Raw genomic sequence first — 10,111 nt, forward strand, 5'->3', positions numbered from 1 at the left:
TAGAGTAGTGGGTCCTCTAAAGCCTAGAGCAGTCAGGCCTCTGACACCTAGATTGGTGAGTCCTCTGAGACCTATAGTGGTTGGGCTTCTGAAGCCTAGAGCGGTGGGGCTTCTGAACGTCGCCTATATTCAAGCAATAATGAGTCTCTCCACTCTAATCGCCAGAAAGTTATGACCAGTTCTTTGATCCGGATCCTCAATTAGATCACATTCTCGATACAAACAACATCAGACTCAGCACGCGTGACAATAAATGCTATATATTTATTCATAGAAAAAACAAACTTTTTAAAATTTCATAACTTACACTCGTAACACTTAGCTATCAAGTACGTTGTTATCTATCTATAAATGTCCCTTGAACATATCCGTAAAACAATCATCATTTTTCATTCATGGACTACCGTTTCGATGCGTTTCGTTTCGTTTCGTTACGATGCGAGATTGCCCTGATAGGATTGTCTCTATATCTTTCTTTCTTCCTTTCTTTCTTTATCCAACGCCCCTTCAGTGTGTGAATATTTTCCCCTTCATTCTGAGATTGTCCTGTTCTGACTCTCTCTCTCTCTCTTTCCTTTTATATAACGTTTTCATCATTATATACTCTCTGCAATACGATCTCCTTTTTTTCTTCAATGATAATGCTTGGCACATTTACATTTCAAATCAAAAAGCTGTGCCTCGAACGATCGGGCGCGATCAAGAATTACGAATATATTCGGTCTGTGCTGGTTGTGCAAGTCTTCTTGGATCAGCTAAAGTATTTTTAATCACATTAAAAAAAAGTTCTAGTTAAAGTTGCTAGACGCGCCTGGATAAAAATTTCTAGTGATTTTAATTAGAAATCAGAGTTAATATGACTAGATAATTTTAGTTAATATGTAGTTAATTTAGTTTAATTTTTTAGTTGATTTTTTCTCTGGTTAAAACTATTCTGATCAATATTTCTGGTAACAGAAGTGCCGCAATCTTGTGTCGGTTTCCATAAATCTTTCTTTTGTCTCATGTCGTGTTGCTGGATGAGTCAAGTGACGCCTTATCATAAATGTCTAATTCGTGAACAATCGCGATTTGTTTAATCTTTTTTTGTGTGATATAAATTTAAATAATAATAGTGAACCGTGAATTTAGTTATGTTAATAGAAAAAGCTGCATCTTATCTTTCTAGACATCAGTTCGAGAATTTTGGTATTGACCAGGTGATCTAAGTGCATATTGTATAAAATCCCGAAGAAAATAATCATAAAGAATTTTTGAGAAACAGAATGCATCAGCAATATTGCTGCTTTTACATCGAGTATTGTATCTTTCTTTCTGGAAACTTTTAATTATTTTCTTTGGGAAACAATCCATATTATTGCAGAGGGGGTTAGAAAGAGTCCATGAAGCTAGAAAAATATCGGAATTTGACAGTCGAAAATCGATGGGTACCAGAATATTTGGTTGACCCTACCAGAACATCTGGTAATTTTGGCCAGAACATCTGGTAATGTTAACCAGAACATCTGGTAATGTTGACCAGAGCATCTGGTAATGTGAGCCAGAGCATCTGGTAATGGTGATCAGAACGTTATATTCATAAGCTACAATATATACTGTCTAGTAAATATTTCCGGCGAACACCGTCAGAAATTATGGTTAAATTTAGCGGAATTTCTGGTAACATTAATCAAAAAACTGTCGAACATAAACTTCTGATTACAAGTGCAAGAATACTTTTTTTCCTTGAAAATACTGCCATTTTCTTTTTGGGTTGGAATTCATCCATTTTAGGATGAAAATTCATATTTGTTGAAAATTTAGGTACCTAATTGAAAACTGATGTATTTTATTGATAATTAATTTTGTTCTTATATTGAAAATTAATTTTCTTAGTTAAAAATAAACTTTTTGGTTGAAAATGCAATCCTTAGCGTGAATGTTGAACACTTTTCTTAAAAATTCATCTTTGGTAGAAAATTAAATTTTAACAGAATATTCAACTTATTGAACTTATTGAAAATTCCACTTTTATGGTAGAAAACTAATCTTTTTGATAAAAAATTAGTTTCGGTGAAAAGTTTTGTCCTTCGGTTAAAAATTTAATTATTTCATTGAAAAATACTGTATTGTGTTAAAAATTCGTCTTTTGTAGTAGAATATTAATCGTCTAATTCATATTTTTTGTTGGAAAATCATCTATTTGGCTAAAAAATGGTTGATCAGATTGTAAATTCCTTTAAAAATTTTATTTTGTTCAAAATTTATTTAGTTTTAAAAAATTAATATTTGTTCCTGTAAAATTAATCTTCTTGGTTAAAAATTGATCTTTTTTGTTGAAAATTTATTTCTTTCCTTGAAAATTACCTTTTTTTGTACATTATTAATCTGAAAATTTAACAATCCTATTTTTGCTTTAAAATTTATCCTATTGAGTTAAAAATTATTGTGTTTTGTTGAAAATTTGTCCTTTTTGGTACGCATTTGAGCTTTAAGGTTAATAATTCTGTTATTTTATTAAAATGTTATTTTTCTGGTTGATAATTCATCATTTTCGTTGAAAAAGCTTTTTTTTTGTTTGTTTAAAATTGAACTTTTTATTGATAATTTGTTAATTTTTTTTAGTTAAAATTTCCCTTTTTGTGGCAAAGTGTTATCTTTTTGGTGATCAATTCATCTTTTTTGTTGAAAGTTCCCTTCTTTGTTTAAAACCTCAACGACAATGTTACAAATTCCCTTAAAAATTCACTTTTTTCATCACACTTAATATTTTTGTACAGAAAATTAATCTATTTGGTTAGAAATACATTTCTTTGGTGAAACTTTTTTTTATTGAAAATTAATTCTCTTAACGGCAAATTTAAATATTCCATTTCTTGTCAAAAACTGATTTTTTTATATAGGAATTTAATTTTCATGTTTGAAAATTCAACTATTTTTAAATTAATCTGTTTTAGGTGAAAATTGCAGTAATTAGTTAGTAATTAATTTTCTGGTTAAAGATTTATAATTTCAAAATTAATTTCTTTACTGAAACTTTTTATTTTCTTATTTTAAATTAATGTTTTTACTACTTTTTGTTGAAAATTCATGTTGTTTAGTTAAAAATTAATGTTTTTCTTACATTTAACTATTCTGTTTTAATTTAAAAATCTATTTGTTTTAGTTGAAAATCCAACTATTTGGTTACAAATTCATTTTTTTTTCGTCAAAGATTAATCGTTTTAGTTAAAAATGAACATTTTGTTTATAAAAAAATGTAACTACTCTATTGTAAGTTGTAAATTTATATGTGTTAGTTGAACATTAAATTATTTAATTAGTAGGTCATTTTTTTAGTTTAAAGTGCATTTCCTAAACTGAAAATTTATCCAATTCATTCTTTGGTGAAAAATGTATCTATTTTGTTGAAAATTCTTTTTTTTCGTTACAAATTTTATTTTACTAAGAATGCGGTTACGAAATTCTGATGCACAGTATATTTGTACACTAGAATAATTATTAAAGGTTTGAATTTTTATTAATTATTAGAGTGAAATTTAAAATTTCGAAAAGGTGATCAATACTGTAGAACCTAATCCAGCTTAGTATAGGATTGTAAGTAGGTAATTCTATACTTGCAAGCCTGCCTCACTGCGGCCCAATCCTACAGTGAATAATTGCACACTGTCGGATCATGGGGAGGAAAACAAATTACACTCGGCTTGAATCCATGGACAAAACATTAAGTTTCGTTTTTTTTTTAAATTTATTTTCTTTAACAAATTTAACTGATTCTTTAATCCTGAATCTTTAATCTTAATTTAACATTTTTTTAATAATTCCAGGGATTAGTCTTTCCCCTATTTTCTTGAAAATTCGTCTTTTGTCGTAAAATATTATTCTTCTTGCTAAATGATTAATCTTTTTCGTTAAAATTGTACTTAACATTTTTACTTTTCATCATAATTTTATATTTTTTATATAAAATTAGAAATTTAATCTTTTTATTCGAAAATTTCATTTTTTCGTTGAAAATTAATTTCTTCTTGTAAAAATTAAGTATTCCATTTTAATATGAAGGTGGAATAAAAAATTTCACCAGCATCATCATAGAACAGGACGAAGGCAATGTCTATTCTATTTTTTCAGTTTCGTATTTTTTATATTTCTTTCTATTCTAGTTGAAAATTGATCTGTTTCAGATGAAGATTTAACGATTCAGTTAAAAATGGTAACATTATATATTAAACTGAAAATTTATTTGTTTTAGGTGAAAATTTAACCAAAATTTAAGAATTTTAAATTAGATTAAAATCCAAATTAAAAATCCTATTTAACGTCTCATTTTTCTTTCCTCTTTTTTATTTTTGTCCAAAAATTATTTTCTTTTTTATACATTTTTCAGATTGCTATAGGATTTTTTTTTCTTTTTTTGTTTCTTGTTTTTGTTTGTTCGTTGTGGTCCAAATTTGATCGTTGCATTCTTGTTTTTTTAACAGGATTTTGCAAAAATTCAACCATTCGGTTAAAAATTCATTTTTTGGTAAAATTTTAAATATCCCATTTTTATCAAAAATGAATCTTTTTTGATAGAATCGTAATCTTCTTGGTTGAAAATTTCATGATTTCGGTGCAAATTTATTTTAACTAGTTTAAAATTAATTATTTCCCCTATAAATTTAATTATCCAATTATTTAAAAATTCAGTTTAAAATCAACAATTAAACTGGTCCATTTTGTTAAGAGGCTTGATTTATTTTAATAGTAATTTAATCTTCTGAGTTTAAACTTTCAGTTTTTCTTTGAAAATGTATTGGATTTGATTGGAAAATAATTTTTTGACTGAAAATTAAGCTATTCAATTTTAAATACAAAATTTTACTGTTGTCGGTGAAAATTCAACTATTTCTTACAAAATCAATTTTTTTCTGTGAAGTTTTTTTTTTAAATAAAGAATCATCACTTTATTTACAAATTTATTTTTTAATCCAAAAATTGAACTATTCTATTTTCCATCGAAAATTTGTCTTTTTTATACAAATTTAATCTTTTAAGTTGAAAATTTCAGTATTTAGTTAAAAATTTATTTTCGTTGGTTGAAAATTATTTTTTTTTACTGAAAATTAATCTATTCAATTTTAAGTAAAAAATTTAATGTTTTAGGTAAAAATTCGACTATTTTTTAAAAAATATCTTTTTCCATTATCGAAAAAAGATTTGTAAAAAATAAAGATTCATCACTTTATTTAAACAGTGATTTTTTAACCGAAAATTAAACTATTTCATTTTTTATCAATAATTTGTCTTTTTGATGAAAATGTAATCTTTTTTATTGCAAATTTTACTGCTTCGTTGAAAATTTATTTTATTGGCTTGAAAATTAATTTTTTCACAGAAAATATCACTGTATTTTAAATTGAAAATGTATCCATTTTATGTAAAAATACAATCATTTGTTTAAAAATTCATTTTTTTTTGTTGAAGATTCATAATTATAGTTAAAAAATCATTGAATTGGTTGAAAATTTAAATATTGGGATAAAAATGAGTTTTTTTAGTTAACAATTGATTTTTTAAACTTGAAATTGAACTATTTCTTGTTTGTTTAAAAATTTATCTTTTATAGTTGAAAATTTGTCTTTTTGAAGGAAAATTGATCCTTTAAGCTGATAATACCAATATTTGAACATAATTTTATTTATTTGGTTGAACATTGATCATTTTAGTAAAAAAATTTTTTTTGAAAGTTGAACGTAAGGATTCTATCTTTATGTAAAAATGAACCTTTTTGAATTAAAAATTCGATTATTTTGGTGGAAAATTTATATTTTTGGGTTTCAAATTCGACACTTTGTGGAAAATTCATATTTTTTATTTAACTCAACTGTTTTTTTTTATTCAAAATAAAAATATTTTCTGTTTCATACATTAAAAAACATTTAATTCTTCTATTTTTGTTTCTATGAAAGAATTAAAAAAATTAAAAACTGTTTTAACATTAATGATACTCTAGGTGTAAGTTTGTTTCTATTAAAAAAAAAAAGTTTTCGAACTTTCAGGGAGAAAAAATAAAATAAAATTCTCGATAAAGGTGGAAGAGTAATTGACCAATTAAAGCCGGAAAAGAAAAGTGTACACTTGGTTGCGATCAAAGAGACTCGAAGGACCTTTGAGATGAGAAATAAAATGTTAATGAAATAGAGACTTTGGATTATTCTTAATTATAATTTAAGTCGAAGTATGCAGAAAATTTAATTTAAGTCAAACTAAAGTCTCGCCTGAATTAAATTAATTCTTTGTGGCACTCAGCTATCTTTTAAACAATTTGATTTTAATTCATAATACTTCTTTTCTCATTCTTTTAAAAGTCAGAAATAGAAAGATATTTTTTCACAATTTTATTCTATTATAGGATATAAGTAGTATAGATACAGGGCTACGACGCCACTTACCGACCGAGGAAGGCTCTGTTCTGTGCTAAGTTACCACCATCAAGTAATTACCATCGGTCGGTAATGCAGATTTTCCATCGGTCGGTAAGTTGCATCTTAGCCGTACAGCTATGCTACTAATATACTTTTCGGATCTCCAAAAAAAAATTTGAGACAATTCTTTTAAATTGTGATATTTAAAAAATAGAAGAAAGATAAATATATATAAACATTAATTTTAACTTTTTCATTTTTTTGTGAACTGGGGGACGAAGAGAGGAGGAATGGGATGACAGTGGTTACAATAATTCCCTCGGTGAAGCTCAGAGATAATAAAATAGTGCTCAGAACCAGCAGCCACAGTAATAATAAGAAGGTAATAAAATATAATGAAATAACATCCAATCCACGAGAGATATTGTGAAAATATTATTACTAACTTGTATCAAGATCTTCGTTCCTCGACCCTCACTCTGTCCCCTTTTTCTTTTCCTCTCTTTTTCTCTGAATATAATTAGAAGCATGGCTTCAGAATAGATTGTTGAAATAAAATACTTTATTAACTTCAATTAATTAGCCTCACTCTTACTGAAAAATTGAGAAATCTTGGCAATTTCAGAAAATCTGCTCTTTTTTAGCATTATTCAGAGAGAAGAAAGTTATGCATGATAAAACATTGTTTAAACAAATGCTTTTCTAACTTACATTAATTGTTACCTCACTCTAACTGTAAAGTTGGCAAATGAAAGAAATTTCAGGAAAAGAAAACTTTTCTAGCATCATTATAAGACAATATTGTTATGAATAATAATAAATTCTTTAAAAAATTATATTTATCTACTTAATTCTCAAAGTGCATACTTGGTAAAAATCACGGTAAAGTGCATCGTGGGTGTTTTAAACCCCAGCGTATTTAATCATGTATTGTTTAACCCCTACTGAATATTTTGTTTCAATAAAATTATCCTATAAAGTGGTTCAAGCTATCTTTCATATGTTAGATTTGATTTTATAGCCAATTATTTATTTTGAGTTTGTTAAAAAAATTATTGAAAAAAAAATGAAAAAATCGTTTGTTTCACTTAAAAATTCGTAACTCACGCAATTTTAATTATTTTGACCTTAAAATTAATGACTATACTTTTGAAATATGTAGTGTACGTTCATAAAAAAAAAATATTGCAATGTGGTTGCTTTCAAAAAGATATTTATTTGCACATTTGAAAAATCAATTTTATGATAAAATGATGAATCAGATTTTTTGCTTTTAAATCGATTTATTATTATAAAAATTAAGGAACTTGGACAAGCAATAATATAAAAATACAAGAAATTGAAAAAAGAGACATGTATAACTGTATTTTAACAATTATATTTTATACAACATATCCACAGTCTGTTCTCATATCACGCTCTGCCGTAAGTTATAAGCCATCTACAAAGAAAAAAAGTATGAAATAATAAAAAAAATATATCATTTCACTTCATATGATATACCTACTTTACAAAATAAACAAAAATCTATAAAATTTCAACAACAAAAAATTAGATTAAAAATGACATTTTCTGACTAAGTGCACACTGGGTGTTCTACACCCCATGATTTGTTTATGTCCACCTTGAGCAGTTCCTGCCAGTGGAATGACGCTTGGAAACGACTTCACTTACAGTTAGCGTCACCAACTAAAGCTAGATGGAGAGAGTCAATTTTTTCGAATTAAGTATGGTTTATAGGAGTTTAAAAATTGCTTGGGGTACCTCATACCCGTAATGCACTTTAAGGGGAAAATTAATTCTTGTCTCACTTTGATAAAAGGTTGAACATTTCAGACAAAAAACGCGACTTTTTACCTTTATTCTAAAAGAGCAACGGATTTAAGCAATAATAAATTGTTTAAACTAATACTTCATTAACTTGTATTATTTAATACTTCCTTCTAAAGGAAAAGTTCAGAAGTTTTGGAAATTTTAGAAAAAACCTCAATTTTCTCATATTCTTATAAGAGAATATTGTTATGAATAATAATATACTTTTAAACAATAATTCTCGGTAATTCTAGTTAATTAGTGTTTCATTTTGACTGAAAAGTTAAAGAATTCCGAAAAACGCTTTTCTGACTGTATTCTAAAAGAAAACTGGTTTAAACAATAATAAATTGTTTAAACTAATACTTCATTAACTGGCAGTAATTATTACTTCGTTCTAACGTAAAATTTGAGAAATTTTGAAAAATTTGAAGCAACTAACAGCAACTTTCTACCATTATTCTAAGAGAATATTGTTGTATATAATAATAAATTGTTTAAACAAAAATTTCTCGTTAATTCTAATTAATTATTGTCTCACTTTCTCTGAAAAATTGAGGGAGTCCGAAAAAACACGATTTTCTAAATCCATTCTAAAAGAAAACTTGTTTAAACTGTAATACATTTTCTTAACAAAAGCTTTGCTGGATTGCATTAATTATAACCATTATTATCATATATTATTAATTATTGTTCAATATTACTATTAAAATATTACCTCTCTCTAACTGAAAAGTTGATAAAAATTGAAAACATCAGAAAAAAATAAAAGTGTCTATTATTATTCTAAATTAATATTGTTATAAATAATAAGCAAATTTTTAAACTATTATTTTTATGAACTTTAAGTTACTAATTTCTCGTTCTAACTGCAACGTTAAAAAAACTCAAGAAAACCGCAATTTTCTGCCCATAATCCATGAAAAAATTGCTATAAGCAATAAACATTTTTAAAAAATTATTTAAACAACTGATTATCAGAATTTAATATTTGATGTATTAGAAACAATTTTGACAAAAAAACCCAAAAAATAGTAAGCACCAGCAAAAACTTGCAAACCCCATTTTTTTACTTTTGAGGTATTTTTTGGAGCCAAAGCAGGCTTATGGGTGTTAAATTAAACAAAAAATTTGCATGGCTCCTTGAGGTGAAGAAATTTTGAGGAAAAACTTAATACGCCTATGTTGACGATTTTGTGTGAAATTTACAAAAAAGTCTTTTTTTCTAATAAGAAATGCGTGTTATACTTTATGGGTTGGGCAAAACCCCTAAATATAATTTTTATTTTTATTTTTTTTCTGAGCAAGCTATTATTCTGGAATATTGTCGTTTTTCAGAAATTCTCAGTGGAAATTCTCTGGAGGAATCTACTCTGTGACCGATGTTTACATTTCAGGAAGCGATTGGTCGGCGGAGGGCACACGTGAGTTATTTTTTCACTGCTAATTACTAAGCTGAAAAAGGGAGCTTTTAATAATAATAATATAATCTAAAATAAAAGTCTGGGGTGTAATTATTAACCTTAAAGTGTGGACTTGCGGTATCACAGACCGCACAGCCACTTTATCGTCGGAATTTTATATTTGTGTGTCAATTTATTTCAAAATATTTAAAACACAAGATTTTAGCCAAAAATGACAAATTAGTATCGAAGTTTCGACGTGCGGTCTCACAGAACGCACGGCCACAATACCCTCCCAATGTTATATTTCTGTTTCAATGTATTTAAACGCAATATTTTAGAAAAAAGTCACAGAATAGTATCGAAGTTCCGACGTGCGGTCTAAAAAACCGCACGGCCACGTTAGCGTTACAATTGTTGTATTTCTGTTTCAATTTATTTCAAGGCATTTAAAACGCAATATTTGAGCAAAAAATGAAAAATTAGTGTAGACGTGTGGTCGTGCGGTCC

Source organism: Belonocnema kinseyi, chromosome 7 (assembly GCF_010883055.1).
Source record: "Belonocnema kinseyi isolate 2016_QV_RU_SX_M_011 chromosome 7, B_treatae_v1, whole genome shotgun sequence".
In the NCBI taxonomy this organism is placed as follows: Eukaryota; Metazoa; Arthropoda; class Insecta; order Hymenoptera; family Cynipidae; genus Belonocnema; species Belonocnema kinseyi.